This window comes from Ambystoma mexicanum, chromosome 7p (assembly GCF_040938575.1).
Source record: "Ambystoma mexicanum isolate Mex_15411 chromosome 7p, UKY_AmexF1_1, whole genome shotgun sequence".
In the NCBI taxonomy this organism is placed as follows: Eukaryota; Metazoa; Chordata; class Amphibia; order Caudata; family Ambystomatidae; genus Ambystoma; species Ambystoma mexicanum.
The window spans coordinates 267,040,335-267,064,441 of NC_090939.1; the positions used below are offsets into that span (position 1 = coordinate 267,040,335).

Below are 24,107 nucleotides of genomic sequence, written 5' to 3' on the forward strand. Positions count from 1 at the left end.
CTGGGGTACATGGAAAATACTGTGTGTGGGAAAATAGCTCATATTTTCCCTATGCAATACTTTCTCTCTGGCATGGGTTGATGAGTCCCGGGCCGGCCGGGTCTTTCTAATTTGCAAGTTGCAAATTGCTTCTTCCTTCCCTCCAGGCTCTGTGCATTAAGGTTCTGGCCTGGGGGCTGGGGCAGGAACTGGGTGGATATGGCAATGGGGATTAGCATGGCCATGGGCAGTCAATGGGTGGGCAAATAACCAAACAACACCTACAAGCTTTGTGTCCCTCCTCGTTTACCATTCTCCCTATCTGTACTCTAATGCAATAGTTTGGGATTAAAGCGAAAGCGGCACCTAATAGCCAACACCCCCAAAACAAAAACAAAAAACTTTGAGCAGTGTATTAAGCCATTGGCTGCTAAATGCAGGGTAGATGAATTTGGGAAGGGCAGGCTTATGGTCTTTAATAATGGCCTGAAGGCACAGGGGTATTAAAGCAGAGCTATTCATGGCATTCAGCCTCTGTCCGTTCAGTTCTTGAACCCTAAGGCGTTACTAACTGCTTACTCCCGCATGTCCTAACACGTTACCAGAGCCACATGCGGCCCCTACGGTGCATGTTTAGTAGCTATGTGCCGCCTTGCTAAATCTCCTGAATGTGTACATGCACGTGTACAGCAGCCCTCATGCGGCAGTGTTTGATATGTGCACTAATTGTAGCACTCTCTCTCTTGCAGCATTTGAACAGCTACTATGACACATCCTGGCAGTGGCACAACGAAATTGCAGGAGACAACAAGGGACACGCTGAGCGACAACTAACCTAAGTTAAGTGCTGCACTACCTCATGAGTGTTTATTATGCTGCTGTGCCTTTGTATACTGCGATCGTGATATTGTATGTGTGTGTAGAGTCAGAAGCAGGGATGTATGTTTGTATGAGTCCTGTGTAACAGCTTGCTGGAAGCATGCGCAGTGTTCAAAACCTTACCCTAACATCCCCAACCTATACATAACCTCTTCCTAAACCTCATTCTGGTTTCCCTACTTCCCCCTTCCTATCCAACCATCGTCACCCTAACCCTCCTTCCCTGCTGGGGTTGCAGAGCACTGTATAAGCATCGACTTGTAGCAGGTCCCAAAACCGCACTGGAGGTGGTTGGGTCATGCCTCTCCTGCGCTTCGGGGCTGTGGACCCTGTTACAGAACTGTATGCGAAGTTATGCTATTTTATGAGTTGTGTTGTAATGTAATGGACACATGAACCCTCCATAAGTAGCATTTCCTGTAAAGTCGTGAATTGACGCGATTCACAGATGATGGTTTGAGGGCCACTTCTTTTGAGGCGAGGGGTGGGCCACTTTTTTGAGGCAAGGGATGTGCCACTTTTTTTGGGGTGTCCGGGCCTATTTCCTGTCCCAGTCCGACCCTGTTTGTGCATAAAGAAAATGAACTGTACTGATATGAGCCATTATTGTACATAATCCATTTCTCCCTTCACATTGATGCTGGAAATGGCTGAAAACATGTTTAAAATAGCGATTTTACATTACTACCATTAGAGGTGGTATTTCTGAAATAGCACTGAAGGTATTCCAGAAATACCACCTCTGCTGGTGGTAAACTTTGATTTGGGTGGATTTCCTGAAATACCACAGTCGGAACTGATAACTTTCTTTAGTGGTATTAAAAATTCTGCCCAACTCTGAATGGCCCCCTTAGTTTGTAGCCTTCTAATAATTATTACCTGAATTTTACATCTTTCTATGTGTGTTTTTGAACTAATTCCAAAAGTAAGTACCACAAACAGTCCAACCGTCTATGACCACTCTATAAGTAACATGCATGGGTGCTATTCAGGCTGCTATTAAACTCTTTTTGTATGAACACACTGGTGATCAAGTAAATCACCAGAACACAGGGCTAGCATTCGTATTGAATCAAACCGAGGACAAACTCTAATAAGATGTGGACCTTTACTTCCTTGGCAAGTAGGCGTCGTAATAGACTGCTGAGGATTGGAACAAACCCATGGTGTATGGGGAGAAGTGGTGCCAAGTTTACCATCCAGGGTCACAGAATCTGTTATTTAAATGCATGCATTGCCACTGGGTGGTATGAACATGCCCCTGCAGCCTGGACTCCTCTCCCTCTCACTCACTGTGGAGGCCCATGTGTGTGGGCCATCCAGGCACATCTATGACATTGCTGAAATCAATGCAAATGCCTCATACCATTTACACAGAATCCGGATTCCTTTGTGGCAGGCTACATTCTGAAGAATTTTCGTCTTTTTCTTTTAAATTTTTAAAAAGAAATTTTGGAACTCTGGCACATTGGGCAGCAGCACAGCCAGTGCCAGTCCGCCCCTGCCTGTCACCCACATGCCACACTTTAAATGTGCATTTGATGGCCAAATGCAGACCTCGCCAAAAGTTGTTCAGTGATCACAGTCCTGTTTACACTACTTTCAGCTCATTGGTGTGGGACAGTGTATATGCCTACAGATTAATCAAGTTCAGGATGGGGTTCATGTTATACAATCTGAATGCTAAAACCAGGGAAATTACCCCTCTCAATTTACATTAGGAAATATATTCTATGCTATGATGTACCCACCACACAACTGCCTGCCCCAGCCAAGGTTCTTTGCCATTGTTGCACTGAATTCATACTTCCCATTACTTTAATTATATTGATTGTGCAATTGGATGTATGCTCCAGGGATACAAAATTGCAGCAACTGAAACTGTGTGTGCTCCAAAAACGTACGTTACCGTTTTTCCACTGCTTGAAAACCTTAAACAACACCGTTTCTGTGGTTACCACATACATGCCGGTAGTGCCAGCTGTAGGTGAGGCACCCCAATCATCATTTGGAAATGGGTCCCTACACATCTTCTGTCAACACTGCATGACTTGGCAGCTATGCATAGGATTTGTAGAAAATGTGAACAGTTCATGAAAAAGTGAGACATTTTAAAGCATGTGTGTGTGTGATTGAGTTTGTGTTCAAAGAGAAAGGATAGATGTGGATAGCTAATTAGTGGTTTAAGCCGGCTATCATAAGCAAATGCACCATTGAACCCATTGATATCTTTATCACCCAAGCATTAAAACATATAAGTACCTCCCATGTACATGTTTTAATGAACAAAAGAGGTCTAAGTATGGCAAAATCCCTACCACACCCACAAAGTGGAGGGATGCGCATGTTAGGCCACAGGGGCTGGTACACTAGCATCCAAATGGGTGGTGTCACTTCTGGGTGACCAAACTGCCTGGATGGGACCCCATATGGTAGTCTTGTGGGTGTTGGGGGCTTCTGGTGTTGATGTGGTGTGAGAACTAGGTGCCTTAAGGCCTCCAGCAGACGAAGAGTGGGTCTTCTTCTGTTCCCTCATGTCTCCTCTCCTACGTCTCCCACTGCCTCCTTGCAGGCCTCTTTTATCCTTTGTTGTCCCACCATTCCTTTTGCTCAGGTGAAAGGGGGTGCGATTTGTCTGAGCGGTTCTTTTCATAGGAATTCTTCAAACGAGCGAAAGGTGTAGCCAGGGGTGTATTCTATCTCATTGGGGCCCATTCTTCGATTAGTGCATTATGCATCAATTCCCGACTGGTGAAGCAGGAGATTTTAGAAATCCACGCCACACCTTCCATCTTTTCGGCTGTGTGTTTCATCATGAATAATCCCCTGCAGTTTTGCAGCATCATTCTGATACTGGAGGCCTGATGGTTGTTGTTGGCGGTGGAGGACAACATTTAATTTTGGACTGTGTGAGAAGAGTTTGTGACTTGAGGGAGACAGCGGGGTAGACTTGTGAGTGAAATGAGCAGTGATTCTAGCCCCTTCCCCGGCCAATGCCTGACGACTGCCTGACAAACACCTTCTGACGACTGAATTCTCAGCAGGCCACTGTGAGAAACCTGAGGGTTTTCTCCCATGTAGACCTCAGGAATCCCTTATTCAGTGGCCAGGGAAGGGCTGGCACCCTCAGATCCCAACCCTGGGTGTGGAGGAGCGAGGGAGGATCACCTGGGTAGAGGAGCCTGGGGTTATGTTCAGGAGACTGCCCAAGGTGAGACGCAGTACTATACCGGAGAAAAGGAAGAGGAAAACAAGGTCCTCAAGCCTTTTATGGGCTGTATCAACTCGACCTCCCTTCCACCTAATGAATCTCCTTTTCGAGAATACACCATCCCCTCTGCATCTGGTGAATCCATTAGACACCCTGTTGCACTTAGAAACCACATTCCCCAGAATCCCTGTTTCCCTGTTTCCTACCTGGATACTCCCAGTCATTCTTCTCCAAATTCCTTTGATTATTCTTTCCTGAAACCCCAGTATACTGCATTAACAACACACTACCATTCCCACAATCCCCCCTGTTCAGGTCACGATAAAAACTCTTGTAATTTCTGTTCATTCCACAACCCCTACCAATCTCACTCAAATTTACCCAAACACCTAGGACGAGAACTATAATACCATATAACACCTTTTCCCCTTCCGACCCTGTAGGATACTTGGAAACTCTACCGCCTTGATTTGCCAAACACGAACACCTTCCATTACAGTGGAAAACAACGGACTAATTCAAAAACTGTTTACCTGACATGTCCCAACACAAGGGTCAGACAAGTCTGGCAATTGACCAAAATCACACACACCTGACGGGCCTTTCCTTTCCCCACAAGGATAAAAGGTGGAGCACGAGAGCATATGACGAGCAAGGCAGACCGCACGTGAGAGCTAACCCAGCACGGCAGTTCAAAAGAAGGAGAAAGACAGTGAATAATGAGGGGGTGACAAGGAGAGAAGTGACCTTGCCCTTTCCACCCAAAACCTGCAAATCCTCCACAGAAGGAATCATAAGACCGTAAACAAGCGTGTGTTGCAGCAGATGTCTATGGTACATGAAACCCTCCTCCGCTGATAACCAAGCTGGGGAGAGACGCTGGTCTCTGTGGTACCAACCTTGACTTGAAGGAGGAGACAGCCAAGTGGTTTGTCACAGCCAGTGAGTCGAGAAGAGAGTCAATAAGAAACGAAACTGTGTTGAATGAAAAGTAGCAAGCGGCTAATTGAACTGTAAAAAACGTAAAGATACTATTGATGGTAAAGGGGGAAAACTGCAGAAGAGGAATCCGGGACCCCGTGGGTGCTCACGCAGGAAACTCTGGGCGATTACCCGATGGTAGAAACTACCATAACCAGAAGACCTCAGGAAGAGGCGATACGAGGTCAATGTGGTCATACAGGGGTCCTGTTAAATCCTCTGTACCGTCGAAAGTCTTTGACCTATAGATGACTGTGAAGGAAAGGTAGATGAATCCTACTTGGTGAAATTAGCGCATTAACTTTATGTCGTAAAGGTTAGCAAGAGTGAACCCGGCAGAGGTATGCTAACGAGAAGGGGTGAAGTCTATAGTCCCATAGAGTATTTTGTCAAGAGTGAACGCGACCGAGGGATGTCCATGGTGAACTGTTTGGTAAAAGATGGCAAGACTGAACCCGGCAGAGGGATGCTAACAATATTCATTGAAACAGTCAGGCTTTTATACATTTCTCCAGCCTGTTGTCCAGCCTTTCTGCAGGTTAAACATTCCATAAAAAAGTTACTGCTTTAGGGTCCCTTGCCAGGTCAAATCTAGTTCATCTTAGGTTTATACATTAACAAGAAGAAATGGTAATAATGTATGTTCTAGGCCTAACATTACAATGCAGGACTTAGTTTATACAATGTAGTTAGGCAGGTGTTCTCATTCAATTATAGATCAGTTTCGGTGATACAGGTAATCCATTGCACACAGGTCAGCAGAAGGACAAGGTCTCAGCTCATGACCCTAACAAGTGGCCTGCAGGCAAGTTATACATTAGCTGTACAGAGGTCATGACAATTGAGTTCTGTTCTGAATAACATAGGCTACCATTTTAGCTCACATGGTGACTTTATAGAGCAAGAAAACCTAAAATGGCGGCTTGACCCAAAATGACAGTTTACATGGTTTCTAAGGTCAGGACCTTGCAATGCGAGTTTATTCACATGTAGTTTATAAGCAGCTTGTTAGCAGCTTGGCGTAGGCCAAAATACATATATTCATAGCAATAGGAGGCACGATATAATTTCTAGTTTGACACCACGATGAAAACTGTGCATCTCGCCATCTATGCCAGCCTCACTACACAGAGTAATGAAAACAAATATTGCTGCCCTTACCGGTGATGCACGCCCTGACCACCTGATTGATCCCCACAGTCTCATTTCCATTGGCCAGCATGTGGGAAGCGCAGAATGTAGCACGTGCGCTTCCCCAAGTACCGCGAGAGATGCGCCCCAGTAAAGCAGGAGCAGTCCTTCTTCCCTTTCCATAATTTTTTGTCCATCACTACCTTATTGGGTATGGTTAAATAGTCACACATGCATCCACCAATGGCATCCAAGACGTTAGCATCTAACACTGTCACTTCTGTACAACACTTCATAAGTAACGTTACACATTCAGGCTCCAAGTGTCATGTCATTGGAAAGCAGGAGAAAGTTCAGTAAAAGAATGCAAAATGTGTGCATCAACATTCATCCACATGAGCACCCATCACCACAAAGTGGAGGTATGAATACTTTTTCAGCAGTATGTTTACAACTCCGTTATAAGTGACTGTGGCACAGTATCTGCCACTGAGTGTCCATTACGTTCTTAAAAAGCTTACTGTTTTTTCTCCCATCCACTACCATCAAGTGGCACTTCATTTGGATATGATTGCAAAATTTCCATTTACCCATATCACCCATTGCAGGAACTCTCTTCTTTCCTTCACGACAATACTACGATTTATTTTCCCCCACTAACTCATCTCCTACATAAATCTAAAATATAGCACCAAAACCAGCACTGCATTTATGTTACCAACCTAAAGCAAGATCCGAAAAGATCACTGTCTCCACAGCTGTGGTTCTCTCTAGGCTGGACTATTGCAACTGCCTCGTTCTAAATCTGCCTGCTTCTACTCTCCGCCCTCTGCAACTCATCCAAAAGAGGACTGTGTGCCTTGTCCTTGGCCTCAAGCCCAGGGAACCTATCTCCCCGGGACGCAAATGTCTGCACTAGCTCAGAGTTGCTCTGAGGAATAAGGTCAAAACCCTCTGCATTATACACAAGGCCTTCTGGGCCTTGGGGCTGCAATACCTGCAACTCTTACTTCCTAAATATGTCTGTGCTCGAGCTCTTTCCTCATCCGCCTCCAACTCCCTCAAAGTCATTCGCTTCTGCAAGCAACCAGTTGGTGGCAGATCTCTTTTTTTGGCTGGGGCCTCCCTCTGCAACAGCCTCCCTGTCTCCCTGAAACTTGAGGAGAACCCTTATCGGTTACGGAAGCACCTCAAAACCTTTCTCTTTACCTCTGCTTTTACTCCTCCTCTCCCCTGCTGACTTCCTGGAAGAAACTGATTCTGCACTGGTTACCTGTCCAACCTCTGGTCTCGGTTCCAGGCCACCTCCCCCGCCAGTCGCACCCCTGCACTGGCTTTCTGGCAAATCCCACACTTGGGGACTGTTTTCTGTATCCCTAACAGTTGCACCAGCACCTGATGTCTGCACTTATTCTTGCACTTGCCACCATCAGGCTGTATTTTTACTTACTGTCATTTATTTTTCTCCCCATGTACTGTACTTTCTCCTCCCCCTACCCATGCACTTGGGCGATCTGAGTGACACCTGGCCTAGTAGGTTTGCTGTCGCCGTCTCCCCTCCTTTCCCCCTACCTTGCCTCGTTGCGCCTTTGAAAAACATGTGTATATGCTCACTATAAATGGCATATCATACAATATCACATCATATCATACACACATTGCATTCATAACAAAAGGATGCCTGCCACTTACCTTGTACACTTCACAGATATTTTTCCCGCAGCACCCCACTTACTACAAACTTATGAAACATTATCACACAAAAGCAACACTAAGGCCCTCATTACAACTCAGGCGGTAAGGGGTTTACGGCGCCGTAAACAGCGCCGACCCTTACCGCCTGAGTACGAGGTCCCTTAGCGCCATGGCGGATTTAACACCTGCTTTTAGCAGGTGTTAAAATCCATGGCGCTAAGGGACCATGGAGTTAATTACGCCACCGTAAATTAACGCCTTCCCCACTCCCATTATGCCCTATGGGGCAAAAATGGGAATGGGGAAGGGCAAATGGGGATTGGGGACTTACCGCCCCGCCAAGGTCGGAATGGGGCGGTAAGTCCGCCAACCACCATGGCGTAAACGTAGTTTACGCCATGGTGGTAAAGTCACGGCCCAGGCGGTAACTTACCGTCTGGGTCGTAATGAGGGCCTAAGTGTATGTTAGCAACTTCAAACAAGTATATACAGTGCATGCATACAAATAGGATGCCTGCCCCTTAGCTTGCACACTTCCAGCATAGCCTTCTGTATTTCTCTGAACAAAGAGACCTTTTGCCACAGTTTTTCCATACACACCACAACCAGAAACCTTATTGAGCAATCGCTTAGCCTCCACAGTCCCATTTCAATGGCTACCATCCTTAAAAGAGCCGGATGTGCCACGTAATCCTGAAACTTCCGTGGAATCCACTGAGTTATCGTGCTAGGAAGGAGTGGGTGTGGGGGGAAGAAGTGTGAAACAAGTTAGGGGATTGGGTCTTTAGTGGTCCCTCAGAAAAGATGTTTTTTGTGTGTTTCTTTGGTTTTTTTCATGCTTACAAAGAACCTTTTTTTTGTTGTTGCATGGAACCAGTGCAAATTTCGCTCATTAATGATGTCATAGTCGGTGGAGAACATCCCAGCAGTGGACATAAATTGGCACATGCTTCTGTTAATGAAACACCTTCCAACCTCTGACTGGGGACAAATTACACCGGCATAGCCCCATGCTCATCTTGGTGGTATGCCTGAGAAAACCATCTTGGGAGTGGGAAAAATCTGCTTCACTTCTTCCATCAACTTTTTTAGGCGATGGAGCAAATGTGCACACGACAAGTACCCCAAATGTAGAACTCCATAATGCAGCACAACAACATCCACAGTACCAATAGAGGCCACACATCTGCAAAGGTCAACCATACCACTGAAACTGCCCTCACAGACAGTGCCCCAGAAAGCCTCCACTCCTTCCAACGCAAAATTAACAGCCATGCCTCTTTGCGCGGCATACCTGTACAGATCTTGCACAAAGGTATCACCCACTATTAGCACTCTGCATCCCTCCATGTCTGCCTGCCACCCTCACTACACAGACTAATAGGGAAAGATAGTACCGGCCCTTCCTGTGAGGCACACTGTCGACACCTGATTGGCTAATTCCCACAGTTCCATTTCCATGGCCACCATGCTTAAAAGGGCAGGATGTGGCACGTGCGCTTTCCCAGCTACAGCGAGGGCCAGGCCGCAGTAAAGCAGTGCCAGTCCTTCTTCCCTTTCCACTCCAGCCATGCATCCAAGGTGCTAGGCCCTCACCACACAGAGCACACCATAGTACACCCAATGTTTAAATGCTCACGGCCACATGTTTGCATGCATGTATGCATTACGTTGCGTTGGGTGTGCTGAGCAGTATGTAGGTGGCTGTGTACATTGTCCATATTTTACATGTGTGATACTGAGCATTTCCTTTCATGACGCCATATCTTAAAGCACTTCCTAAAGCAAGGGTCTTATAAGGGCCTAACCATAGCAAACACATATGGGAACATGTGGCTCCCTAATGTACAATAGGTGCAATGATCTACACCATATGCTAATGTATGCATAGCAGCTCACTTCTGCTGTTCTACCAAGTCTACAATGTCCTGCACAACCATTGTGTAAAGGTCACTTACTTCAAATACATGCAGAGTTACAACTGCATGCCTGCATTATGTTGTGGTGGCTGTGGTGAAGGCCTAGGCTCTTGGGTGCATGGCCTACGTCCTATGGCCTTTGTCCATGCACCGGACAGTCTAGGCCTTGCCCACGCCCACCACAACATAACAGAGCCATGTAGGCGAACATGTAGCCAGATTCCAGAATTCACAAAGGCAACATAGGCGCAGGCACTTCTACACAACAGCCACCCCATAATTCAGCGATGCATGCAAACATGTTCCAGTTGCCATAATCCACAAACATACCACACTGTTTGGCACCCCTACCTACTGCCATTCACATAGAATTGTATTACTGCCAACCAAACCACAAAATCTTCACAACATTGGTCCTGCTCCCAACAATCTAGTAAGCGCATACAAGCAAAACTGCAGAGTGCCATACCCAAGCACATATAAAATCCACTTCAACCATACCCTCTGCTATACGGACCGTATTCCAACACCGCATCCAGTGGACACGCTGCAGGCCTGCTCACTGCAACATCTCCAGCCATGCACCGACAACTGTAAGATGTTCTAACAATGACCACACCCATGGAGTCAACAATGTATGCAATGCAGCCAAACCACACACAAACCAACAATGTGAAAATAACTTGCAACCAGTGGACATACTTGTCGGTGCAATGGCTCCAGCCATGCATCCAATGCAATATAGGGAAGGTCTTATGAAAGGCAAACCCTAGCAAATGGAAATGGTCACATGGGACTCCCTAATGTGCAACACGTGCAATGACCTACACCATATGCTAATATACACATAGCAGCTCCCTTCTGCTGTTGAACCAAGTCTACAATGTCCACCACAACCAATGTGTTAAGGTCCCCACCTTCAAAGACATGCAGAGTTACAACTGCATGGCTACAGCCACCGGCACTTCTACCCAACCACTGCACCTTAACACAGGGATGCAAGCAGACATGTTCCAGTTACCATAATCCACAAACCTACCACAGTGTTTGGCACAGCTACCCACTTCCATTCACAAAGCATCCTATTACTGGCAACCAAACAACAAAATCTTGACAACATTGGTCCTGCTCCCAGCACTCTAGTAAGTGCATAGCACCAATAGTGCATAGTGCAGTACAACACTTACTAATCTGCGCAATGCAGACTACCCAAGCTCATATAACAACCAGTTCAACCGTACCTTCTTCTATACGGACACTATTCCAACACTGCACCCAGTGGACACACTGCAGGACTGCTCACTGCAACATCTCCATCAATGCAGCGACAACTGTAAGAAGTAACTGCATACAAGCAATAGTGCAGAGGGCAGTGCAACACTTACTAATCTGCACAATGCAGACTACCCAATCACATATTGCATCCACTTCAACAGTACCCTCTTCTATACGGACAGTATTCCAACACTGCACCCACTGGACACGCTACAGCACTGCTCACTGCAGCATCTCCATCCACGCACCGACAACTATAAAATGTTCTAACAATCACCACACCCATGGAATCAACAATTTATGCAATGCAGCCAAACCACACACACAAAGCAGCAATGTCCTACCTATTTGCAACCAGTGGAGATACTTGTCGGTGCAAGGGTTCTAGCCATGCATCATATGCAAAATAGGAAGGGTCTTATAAAGGGCAAACCCTAGCAAATGCAAATGGTCACATGTTACTCCCTAATGTACAACACGTGCAATGACCTACACCATATGCTAATGTACGCATAGCAGCTCACTTTTGCTGTTCTACCAAGTGTACAATGTCCTCCACAACCATGGTGTAAAGGTCCCCACCTTCGAAGACATGCAGAGTTACAACTGCATGGCTGCATTATGTTGTGGTGGCTGTGGTTGGGTGCATGGGCTACGGCCTACGACTTTTGGCCAGGAACCCAACAGTGTATGGCTTGTCCACACCCACCACAACAACTCCATGCAGGCGCACATGTAGCCATGTACCAGAATTCACAAAGGCTCGCATAGGCACCGGCACTTCAATCCAACCGCCGCACCATAATACAGTGATGCAAGCAAACATATTCCAGTTACCATAATCCACAAACATTCCACAGTGTGTGGCACTGCTCCCCACTTCCATTCACAAAGCATTGTATGACTGCCAACCAAACCACACAATCTTCACAACATTGGGCCTGCTCCCAACACTCTAGTAAGTACATCGAACCAATACAGCATAGAGCAGTACAACACTTACTAATCTGCCCAATGCAGACTACCTAAGCACATATGAGAACCAGTTCAACCGTACCCTCTTCTATAGGGACACTATTCCAACACTGCACCCAGTGGACACACTGCAAGACTGCTCACTGCAGCATCTCCACCAATACACTGACAACTGTAGGATGTTCTAATAATCACCACACCCATGGAACCAACAATGTGTGCAATGCAGTGAAACCACACACACAAAGCAACAATGTCAAACCTACTCGCAACCAGTGGACATACCTTTTCAACCAGTGTACATAAGTTCTCCAGCCATGCATCGAAGGGGCTACGGACTCACCACACACAACACACCATAGTACACGCTATGTTTAAATGTTCTTGTTATGTGGAATACACTCCCCGTCTGCAATTCAGCCTGCCACCACTCATCACAGAAAGAGAACCATTTCTCACTCCCCTACCCTTTCCATCCCTTCTTCCCACCACCAGATGCCGTTACGTATGTTTTCCAGACCCTTTCGCTGCTGCATTGTCCACGGATACAACATGCCAGCCTTATGGAAAACATATGACGCAAATCACGTCCCCGCACACTGCAGTTCTATGAAACTTTTGACCATGCAGAGAACAGGGAAATAGGACGACCGAGCAGTGCCAGATATGACTAATTGTAGTGGCCACACCATTACGTACAAGAGCCCCAGCCATGCACACAATGCCTTAGGGGCTCGGCACACACACCACAACACTATCCCCCGATACACCATGGCGGTGTTTCCCAAAAACTTTGAAGTACAGCACGCTTCCTTCCAGCCAACCACTGGCTGCGTCCAATGTTCGCTGACATCATAGCGTACTGCAAGCCAATGAACCTTCTGTCCGCGGAGCGAACAGGCAAATAGGTCCGCAGAGTGGAGCCAGATATCACTAATTATTTTAGACGTACATTTAATTTCCTTGCAACAAAGGTACTAGTCGGATTTCCACCAAACACACAAAAGCACGCTTTCTGAGCTAAGCCCCCGCTACTGCCGCACATTTGGTTAAAATCCGTCCAGCCGTTCAGCCTGTAGCCGTGCGCAAAGTTTTTCCCCATTCAGTCTATGGAAAAAATATTGTTGGGACCCCCCTATAACTTTGCCCCCCTCCCTCCATGAAACCTCACCCAACTTTCCCAAGGAATTCAGCGGGTCCCATATACTTTTTTGGCAAAGTTTGGTGAAGATTCGTCCACGGGGAGCAAAGTTATAAGCCACCAAAAAAGTGGTCTTCTTATGGGTTTAGCAACTTAACCATAACTACACGGCCGCTACCGCGGGCCGTGTTATATATATGACAAAAAAGAAAGTGGAGAGGGGCGCACTCCATTTCCCTGCACAGTAAACCTTCTCAGCCACTGGTGTTCTCCTCCTACCGATTTCTGTGCTCTTCACATCGTCAGGGAGGCAGTCTTAACTTGCAGCTCACAGCAAGTGCAGGTGTTGACAATCAATGATGATTCTGCTGCAAGGACTTCTGGTAGCTGTAGTCATCAGGTTTGCAAGGAACAAGCTCACACCCAATCCCACAGTGGGGAAAGCGGGGGGGGGGGGGAGTAGCCTACAGTGAGGCACTCCAAAGCAGGGCATGTGTCACCCCGGTGCAGCACCCTATCAGATTCTGAAGATTCCACCCTTCAGAAATCCTGGAAATATGACAAAAAAGAAAGTGGAGAGGGGCGCACTCCCGTTCCCTGCACAGTAAACCTTCTCAGCCACTGGTGTTCTCCTACCGGTTTCTGTGCTCTTCACATCGTCAGGGAGGCAGTCTTAACTTGCAGGTCACAGCAAGTGTAGGTATTGACAATCAATGATGATTCTGCTGCAAGGACCTCTGGTAGCTGTAGTCAGCAGGTTTGCAAGGAACACGCTCACACCCAATCCCACAGTGGTGAAAGGGGGGTGGGGGAGAGTAGCCTACAGTGAGCACTCCAAAGCAGGGCATGTGTCACCCCGGTGCAGCACCCTATCAGATTCTGAAGATTCCACCCTTCAGAAATCCTGGAAATATGACAAAAAAGAAAGTGGAGAGGGGCGCACTCCAGTTCCCTGCACAGTAAACCTTCTCAGCCACTGGTGTTCTCCTCCTACCGGTTTCTGTGCTCTTCACATCGTCAGGAAGGCAGTCTTAACTTGCAGCTCACAGCAAGTGCAGGTGTTGACAATCAATGATGATTCTGCTGCAAGGACTTCTGGTAGATGTAGTCATCAGGTTTGCAAGGAACAAGCTCACACCCAATCCCACAGTGGGGAAAGAGGGGGGGAGTAGCCTACAGCGAGGCACTCCAAAGCAAGGCATGTGTCACCCCAGTGCAGCACCCTATCAGATTCTGAAGATTTCACCCTTCAGAAATCCTGGAAATATGACAAAAAAAGAAAGTGGAGAGGGGCGCACTCCAGTTCCCTGCACAGTAAACCTTCTCAGCCACTGGTGTTCTCCTCCTACCGGTTTCTCTACTTTTTGCAAAAAGACTGAGACGAGAGGGCACGAGAGCAATGCAGAGCATTGAAGCTGCAGAACTAGAGACTTGCTCTAGTGGTTGGATGGATCTGATAGGTGCCGGGACATTTAAAACCCTGGCACCGCGAGGAAGATGGAGAACCACTACACGTCACGCAGGTAGGGAAGTGAGGAAGAAGCCAGCTGTAGCAAGGAGCAGGAGAGCTCCAACCAGCACAGTCACAAGAAGCTCAGAGGTCGAAGGTACGCCGAATGTGGACCTGCAGCAGGAGATGCTGTGGAGAGGAGGCCAAGGCATAGCAGGTACCTGTGAGCGGGCGGGACACCAACTGTAGGGGGAGGTGCCTCGCTGGAGAAACCAAAGAGTGAGAACGACACAGAAGCCACCACAAGAGACCGGTTAGCTGAGAGAGGGGAATTGAAACACAGGTCCGCTTTGAAGTGTATGCCGCATTGCGAGGAAAGACGGTTATAGTCACAGGCTGACCCTGAGTAAGGGAGGTGGGACACAGAGTGCATTACAGAATGAAACAAATGAAAGGGTGTCAAAGATCCAGTGGCTGAATGAGTCAGACTGTTACATGTGCAGAATACCCTGGAAAGAGAGTATACCAGGCAACCTGCTGCGAGTCTGGGACCCGCACCCAATCATAAAGTGAACATTGTCAAAGCCCTAGTTGGAGAGTATACCAGGCAACCTGTTGCGAGTCTGGGACCTGCACCCCAATTGCGAATACACTGTGAAAGTAAAGAAGAGGAAAGACAACCTCTTAGGTGTGTGAAGTCCAGGGGAAGAGAACCATACTCCCTGGACTGGAATGTTGAATACATTGTGAAGGTAAGGAGAGGAAGATAACCCCTTGACTATGTGAAATCCAGGAGATGGGAGCCATACCCCTTGGAGTGGAAAACTGCTTATTTTAGGAAGGGGATCTGTGGTTGTGAACTGTAGAGAACCTGAGAAACTTGGGGTAAGAGGACCCCTTCTAAGGATTGTGGGACTTTGATTATTTGTTTATTTGTGCACCTTATAGAACTTTGTGTTGGAACCTTGGAAAAAGCTACAGATGGCCAGTTGAAAGACTATGTCCCTTTGCACTTTATTTTGGGTTTAGCATGTAATGGTCAGGTAAGTACACAGACCATGTAGGGACATTCATGGACACAGAATGGAGAACTGTTTACTTTTGGACATTCCGACACCGACATCCTTTAGTTTCATTAAGGCAGGGAACCTCCTCGTAGTGATAGGGCGAGATAGGTCTTTCTCCAACCCTCTTTTTTCTTTAATGAAAGTCTATAGAAACCATCACAATGCTACTGTGTCGGAGTCTTACTCCTGATTCCTTACACCCCCCTAGGGAGTGGCCGAAGGAAGTCCAGGGAGGGTAAAGTTCTTTGAAAAAGGAGCACAGTACTTGCTTTCAATAGAAAATATAAACAGATATGAATCTAGGGGGGCCTGGCAACAATATTTTTACAGGGGGCTCGGCAACAATAGGTTTACTCAAGGGGGGGCTCAGCATAAAAATGTTTGAATACCACTGCTTTAAGGAATAATGACAACACATCATGGGGAACCACAATTGTGACAGGGTGCCCTGCACTAATTAGGCAGTGTATTCTATCAACAGGACAGCAGCAGTGACGGCTCACAGACAAGCTGGGAATCCCAGTGCTACTGGATTTAAAGCTACGCTGTGATAGGGTATGGGCCAGTGCTTATCTCAGTGTAACTGAGTCAACACACCTTGAGCAAACTTGTTGCGCTCATCGCAAAACAGCACAAACAGGTTACTGTAATCCGGCAAACCTAAACTCAGAGCCATTGCAAGTACTTGCTTAATGGTTACAAGGGCAATGTCTGCTTCCTGAGACCCTGGCTGGGGTTTTGGGGGTCGAATCATGCATGAGATTCTGAAGGGGCTTAACTATGGATATCCCGGGACCTACTGCCTACAGAAATGTATTGTCCGAGAAACCCTCTCATCTGCTTCCTGGTCTGGGGCTTTGGGACTTTCTGGATCACTGCAATACAATCCTGGGAAAAATACATTTCCCCAGCAGAAGTCTCATAACCCAGATATCACACACATGGTATACACCTCTGTAATTTGATTTTAGATGCCTTGTGACCCTTTTTAGCAAGTGTTTTCAACATAATAAGTCTTCCTCACAAGCTTCCAAGGAGGGGGAGGCTAGCAGCAGATCATACACATACTGCATCAAAGTCGACCCGCCTGGAAACTGTACCGAATCAAGATCTTTCTTTAAAATTTGGCTGAACAGCATAGGACTTTCTACGTATCTCATTGGAAGCCTAGTGAACGTATACTGAGTGGATTTATGGGTACATGCAAACAGGTACTGGCTGTCAGAATGTATAGGTATGGAGGCAAATCCTGAACACAAATCTACAAGAGTGAAGTACTTAGCTGAGATGGGAATATCTGACAGAATGGAAGCCGGATTGGGAAAAACCGGAAAAACTGGTAACACAGCTGCATTAACTGCACGCAAATCCTGAATAAAACTAGAAACCCAGTGGGAAAAAGAGGAGTATTGCAGGGACAACAGGTTGGTACAATAATACCTCGCTGGAGAAGAGATTCTTTTACAGGGCGAAAACCTTCTTCAGCCTGTCGGGAAATAGGATACTGAGGTACACATAGCAGGGGCTTGGCAAGATTTAGAATAATTTTGACTGTCTCAGCATTAACCATATCACCAGTGTCATTTGCATGGATAGACCATAATTTGATTAGGACTTGGTCCAACAGTTCCTGCCGCGAACAGGAAGTGTCAGCTCGGTCTCAAGGGTTTGAATTAGTAATTTCTTGCAATACCACCAGAACCTTATGCTCTCTTTGAGCATGAATATCAAGGTATCCACCATCAGGGGAACAGTAAATTGAGCAATTTAGCTTACATAATAAATCTAGTCCAAACAAATTCACAGAAGTACAGGCACTCAGCAAGAATGCATATTGGTCAGAAATTGAACCTATCGTGACCGATAATGGAGAGGACACAGGATGAGGTATAGGAGTACTCCTTATGCCTACAGCATTAACTACCTCACCAGAATGCATCATTTGTAAAAACTCAGAAGCTTTTAGTGTGGAGTGTGATGCTCCAGTGTCAACCAAACATGAAATCTTTTTACCATAAATAACACAATCAACAAACAGGCAGTCGGATCAGTCGATATAAGTTGTGCAACAAGTTCAGAGTCTCCTTGGCAATCCTACCCATCATGTTCTAGAGTGGTGGCATTGGAGGCAAGGACCTTGTAATTCCACTTGCTGCGGTTGGCTGTGCGCCTCGGCCGTCATACTGAGACCAATGTGGACACTCGGCTTTCCAGTATCTAAAATCTTTAAAATAGTTGCACTGCTTGGTGTATGTGTTTGTATAATACCACTCAGCAGTTTTCTCTGATTCATATGACTGGGGTGCTCCTCTCCCTCTTCCCCGTCATCGCCATTAGCTACCTGGCGCAGGGCGAAACCCTCCTTTTCACTGGGGAGATTGTAAACTCTGTATCTGCAATGCCATACGTTTGAGTTCAGATGTTTCTTTTTGTCTTTCAACTTTTTCATGGAAGTTCTGTGCAGCAAATAAAACCTCTAAGAAACCCTTTCCTTCCCATCCTTTCATTACTGCCTTATTTCCCTCAGATACCTCAGGATGCAAAAACATAACAAACTGACCCACCATAGCTTGAGGTGCTAAAAGCGCCGCACCAGCAATCGCAGAATATTATTCAAAGAATTGTTTCGAATGCTCAAAATATTCTGCAGGATTTTCTCCCTTGGCTTGCTTCCATGCATACATTTTAGACCAATCAGGCTTTCAAAGGCACATTTCATCGATAGTTTGCACCAGTCTATCAGTAAATGTTTTCAAATTCCTAGAGGTTAGAGGTTCTTCAGCTGGCCAATTGGCACGCACTTTGAGCAAAGGAAATGAATCTGTGGGTGTAAGAACTGATTTTCTATACTCTGGCCTGGTGTACAGATGTATAGAAGGCCAAACTATATTGTGACAGGAACAACTCTGGGAAGCTGTAGGCAAACCAGTTCAGGTAGCTAAGTTCTTCAGAGGTCGTGAGCTTGTAAGGAGTCCACAATGAGGTCACACAATGGGATTCACAGATTACACTTAGACAGGATGTATACAAATTCAGTTATTTATTTATGACGGAACACACTATAGAAAAATGTAGTGTGACTACACAACACTATCAAACTAAATACATATATACATTCACTTTGTTATAGGGTATAATACACATCAGAAACTCCAGCAAAGGAAAGATTAGACAAGTATTATGCACTTATGGTCCACAGAGATGATGCCTAGCTAATATTGTCCAGCCCTACGTTTTCTGCTGCCTTTTGCCCAATAGTTCAGGTTAAAGTTCCACAGACGTTAGGAAGCCAGAACAAAGGCAGGTAGTGTCTCTGGGGTCCAGTGAAGGGGTTTAGGGGTTAGGGTTCAAATTAGAATAATGCTCAAAAGTAGCCCCAACATTCAAAAAGCTTGCATAAGCAATGGCAAAGCCAAATGTGTTATAAGTACGATTTATTGTAAGCCCATAGATTTATAATGGGAGCATAGGGGTACATTAGAAACTCTGTAACTTACCCCCTTACTCCAATTCTTCTCCAGACTTGGCAGAACAAAGGAAGATGGTCCGATGTTGCTTTTCCCGCTGAAAGTTGCAGTCCTTGATTCCCAGGGGTTGCAGGTTTGAGCTGACCTCCGCTTGGTGTCTTTCACTGTTGCAAGGGTTCTCGATTGAAGAATGCAGCAAAAATCGACGCAGCACCTCTCTCAGGATTGGGCTGGGGTCAGGTAAGCTATTTCAGATGGTGGTCACCACAGCATGGCGACGCAAAAGGACTCAGCAGCCGCGGTCGGACTTTCCCTCCTATCTAGGGTCCCCCTATAAGGACGCCAAAATCTCGCAGGAGGTAGTCTAGTAGGGCCAGCGGCGTAGCCCCCTAGTTTCAGGTGAAACTCGGTACGGTGATGCCGGCAGCACAAAAACGAAGCTGGTCTGCCATAGAACGGTTCCAGGGCACTTCTGAAGGCTTTCTTTAGCATGGCACAGAACAGATGTTGGGAATGGATGGTCCCTCCACTCCATGGGTTGCAGCTCCTTCACAGGACTGCTAAAGATCACGAGCAAGACAGGGCTCCTCCAGGAAAGCAGCGGAAGCTGGTTGCCAGGCCTCCTTCAGTCAGGCCTCAGGTTTCTTCACGGGTCACACAGCTGGACAGGATACTTGGCTCCTTCAGGTTTCACCAGGATCTCTGAAGAATGGATGCAGGGGTCCTCTTCTTATCCTAAAAGCCAGGTAAGGGCAGAAACTCCCACTAGCCAATAGCAGGACTAGCCCACACACACACCCCAACAGTGGTCCAATCAGGACCACTGGTGTCAACATTCATGCATATCACCCAGGCAAACCGAAACCAGTTTTTGGATTGGGATCAGACAGACCCAGCCCACATCCTGCCAGCAAACACACACAACCATCCAGTAGGCCACCAAAAGCTACTGCTTTCCTGGGCACTGGAAGTCCTTATAAGGATTGTCCTGGCCTCGCAGGCCAGGAAACAGGCCAAAGAACAAGATGGCAAAAGGACAAGCAAAACATCTTGTGGCACAGCCATGTTTGACCAGTAACCACAGTTTGTAGCCGAAAGCGGTAAACGCGGTAAGGCTAAAACAAAAATCCCCAAAAAGTGGGGAAAAGTCACTTCTGCCACCAACCTATCCTTTTAGCACACCTAGAGAAACCAAAAATCCTCTGAGTGTTAATCTAGGACAAATTTTTTTTTTACCCCATTGTACTGCAGTGTAAGCAGCATTGTACAATGATAAAAAAAGTTACCACAAGTGATACAAAAGTAACCAAATGTAGTAACATAGTAACAGTAACACGACTAAGGGAAACAAGGTTTCCCAGTACTGACATCCTGAATGACATATCAGTTTCCTCATAACATATGAGCAAAGGCCAGTGTAGTGAAGCTTAAGGCTTCACCTCACTGTGAAAAGTGCAGGTCAGATTCAAAAATAAAAGCAAAAGGTTTGAGGTTTCCATAAAGATGGAAGGAAAGGTGCAGTAAAGTTAAATTGTTCCTAACATTGGGCAGGACTACTCACAACAGCTGATTCAAATCAACACGAGCTGAGTATGTGGTAGGTCAGAAGAAGGAGACAGATGTGAGGAAGGCATGGCATCAACAGTTAGACAGACACAAGTGGCGTGGCTAAGCTGGAGTGGCATGCAAAAGGGGTAAGGGGGTCTCATGTGAGGGCAGGCGGCCTGGGTGCCCTCACCTTCCCTTTGCTAACTAACACCTCAGTGCCAGTTAGTTTCATCCAGCCCTAGGCTAGCAGGATGCCACCAACTGCAGACTCCCCGGGCGGGGGGGAAATGGGAAGGAGAAGATGACACGCAGGTGCCAGGTGGTGTACAAACATGACAAAAGGTGGGTCAGTGTCACAGGTCCCAGGATCAAAAGTGACAGATAAATGGACAAAGGGGGAGACCAGGCCTCCACACTGGACAGGTTGGGGGTCTCCCCTATGGGTTTTTTGCGTGTGTGTGCATTTGCCCTGAGGCACGTTTTGTAGTATTAAAATACGGGCCAGAAAGATCCCTTTCATCAATTTTTCCCAATCCACACCACAGTGAGGGAGCTGATCTTGGATTTGGAAGGAAAGGAGAAAAGCTTTTAAAAGCCACCCCATACTGCCCATCCCAGCAGCAGCAGCGGTGCAGCCAGAGCCAGAGCCACCACGCACCACCCAGGGCCCCTGTTGCCAGTTGCTGACACAGAGGTGCCGCCTGCGAGCAGAATTTGAAGTTCCGCGGTGGAATTGAGAGAAGGGAGCACGAGTCTGTCCTTCCGGGACCGGGAGTCAGACAGGGCAGGAAAGAGAGGAGCAGCTAACAAGAGGAATTTATGATAAGGTGTGATGCAAATTGTGTATTTTAAAGAAAATGTATTCAGCAACACTAGTCAAAACTACTAGCCGCCCGCAGAGTGAATTAACTCAACAAACTGGCCCAAATTGGCCGGGTCGGCTCTGTCAGTCTGCCCATAAAATTGCCTTGGGCACAGTGATGAAAAATGGGTGGCCCAGGCCCACAGTCTATCGCAAATCTCTATTCACATTCCTTTTGTTAAAGACCGTTTGAGTAGTAGTAGGCCAGGGGGGAGGTTTTCGATAAAATGTGATGCAAATTGTGCACTTTAAAGAATATGTATTCAGTAATACTGGTCAAAACTACTAGCCACATGGACATGCAGCAACTTATCAAACTGGCCCACAAATAATTGCCTGTGCCCCACTTTGACCCAAAAAACTGGCCCATACAGACAGTAGTTATTTCCTTTATTTTCTTTCTATTGTAGCTATGTATTATTTTTTATTTTGTCCTTAAAGCATGCTGTCAGTTGAACTTGCAGGAACACATTAGTGTCTCACTGTCCCGCCACCTCGTTCTCAAGCCTTAATGCAATTTAGGAGCACTGTGAGTTATTCAGATACTGTGTGGTAGTATAAGTGTTAAAAAATCCTTTTCCATATATAGTTTAACAGGGCAGGCATCAGCAAAATTGATGTGAGCTAAAAGGTAGCTCCTGCTTTCAAACAGCCTAGACGAACCTCGTTAGCCTGGCGTCAACACATACCTAACAGCACCAGTCATTACTTTTGAATCATCAATCCAACCTGAACCAGAGGCATACAAACATACCAACATGACATTAAATTCCGATTGAGAATGAGTGAACTAAAGTGTGGCATAACTGCAAGACATTTGAAGCATAATAGGTCTATATAAGGGACAACAGAAATTGAAGTGTGTCCAAATGATATTTGTGTGTATTTAGTAGCTCCTTATTGAGAGGTTGCCACAGTGCTACTATGCTAACTGAGTAGCCACCACATGTTCAAATGGATAGCTAATATGTGTTGCTTTCCTTCTCTTCCTGCAGAAGTAGGGAATAGAGCAAATTCATGAATCCTGAGTCATCAAAACCAAACAATGTCTGGAGCCACATGACGAAAACAGGTCAGCAAACAGAAACTTGCCGAAGCAGCTAAATCTTGTCAAGATATTTTGTCTGCTTTCAAGATCCAGCCCAAAGGTTCCACTGCTAAGCAGTAGCCAAGGTAAGCTTTGCCCATTCAATTAATGCTAACATTTGTAACCACTGCATAATGTTACTGTAATTACAACAGATTCTTTCAATCCTTGCTTTCAGGACTCAGCAGCAAAAACCCCTTCATTCTGTCCCTCATGCTTCTGGTGATGAACATCTGTCTGCTGCTTCTCCTTCTACCACAATACATTCCGCAGATGCACTGGCATTCCTGAGCGTCACAATGCGCTACTGAATCTACAGAGGGTCTGACTCCTGATCACTCAACAGACACTGTTACCCAAGCTTATCACTCAACAGACACTGTTACCCAGCCTGAAGTTAAGCTTGGTCGCACAACTGCTGATTGCACTGAAACTGTTGAAGATATTAATGCTGGCACACAAGTAGTACAAGAAGACCGGGATACTGAGGACATTGGGGAATGCAGTGAGAATGTAAATATGCAGGTCACACTTGACATGCAGCAAGATTACCCAACAGATCCATACATCTTTCAAAGCAGGGCAATGTCTACACCTTTATTTTTTTTGAAGCGCTCACACAGCCCGGTGGCTTTGAGGCGCTGTTACAGGAATAAGTCTTAGTTGCATATTTATAACGCACTTATTAACCAGAACATTCTAAGCGTGGACCAAGGGATCGAACCTGTGCTGCTTAGTGTCGTCTTGTTTCCAAGGCGAGCACGTTCTCGTTGAGCTATCCTCCCGGGACATGTCCATCTGGATTAAAAAATGGCTATAAGAAATGTCCATATGACTCCAATCTTCGAAGATTTAGCCCACAATGGTATACAAAAAAGGTTGCAGGTGGATTCTCTGTAATAAGGCATTGGTTAGTGTATTCTCCTAGAAGTAAATGCATTTTTGCTTTGCATGTTGGCTATTTGCACATTAAAAAAAAGAGCACCCTTCAAAGGTTTGGTCAGAGCCGGAGGAGCCTGAGAAACTTAGAAAGAAAAACCGCAGCGTTTTCAAACACAATAACGTTGTGTTTCTGCCTGCCTTGGCTTTCCCCGCGTTGTGTTTCCATGCCGCTGTGTTTCTGCCTACAGCAGCTTTCCCATTTGGGGTTCGGGCTCCCCGTGGGGAGCCCGAGCCCCAAATGGGAAATCAGCTGCAGGCAGAAGCACAGCGCAGTTGTTTTCAGAAATGCTGCAGTGTTTCTGCCTGCCTTGGCTTTCCCATTTGGGGCTCGGGCTCCCGTAGGGAAATCAGCTGCAGGCAGGAACACAACGCGGTTGTTTTCAGAAATGCTGCAGTGTTTCTACCGCAAACATAAATACAACATTTTTAAAGCTGCAGTTTTATTTCTAAGCAGCTTGTGTTTATTTTTATTTAGAAAAATAGCACTTACCGAAATAC

General features: G+C 46.3%; 1 long non-coding RNA gene across 1 annotated transcript in view; it reads left to right on the forward strand.

The window, feature by feature from the left end:
* Positions 1-23,801, forward strand: part of LOC138526033 (uncharacterized) — an 88,368-nt gene extending 64,567 nt beyond the window's left edge. The window contains exons 3-5 of the long non-coding RNA XR_011283467.1: positions 729-19,410; positions 22,576-22,753; positions 22,846-23,801. This is a non-coding gene — a long non-coding RNA (uncharacterized lncRNA). The remainder of the gene's footprint in view (positions 1-728; positions 19,411-22,575; positions 22,754-22,845) is intronic.
* Positions 23,802-24,107: the final 306 nt, after the last annotated feature.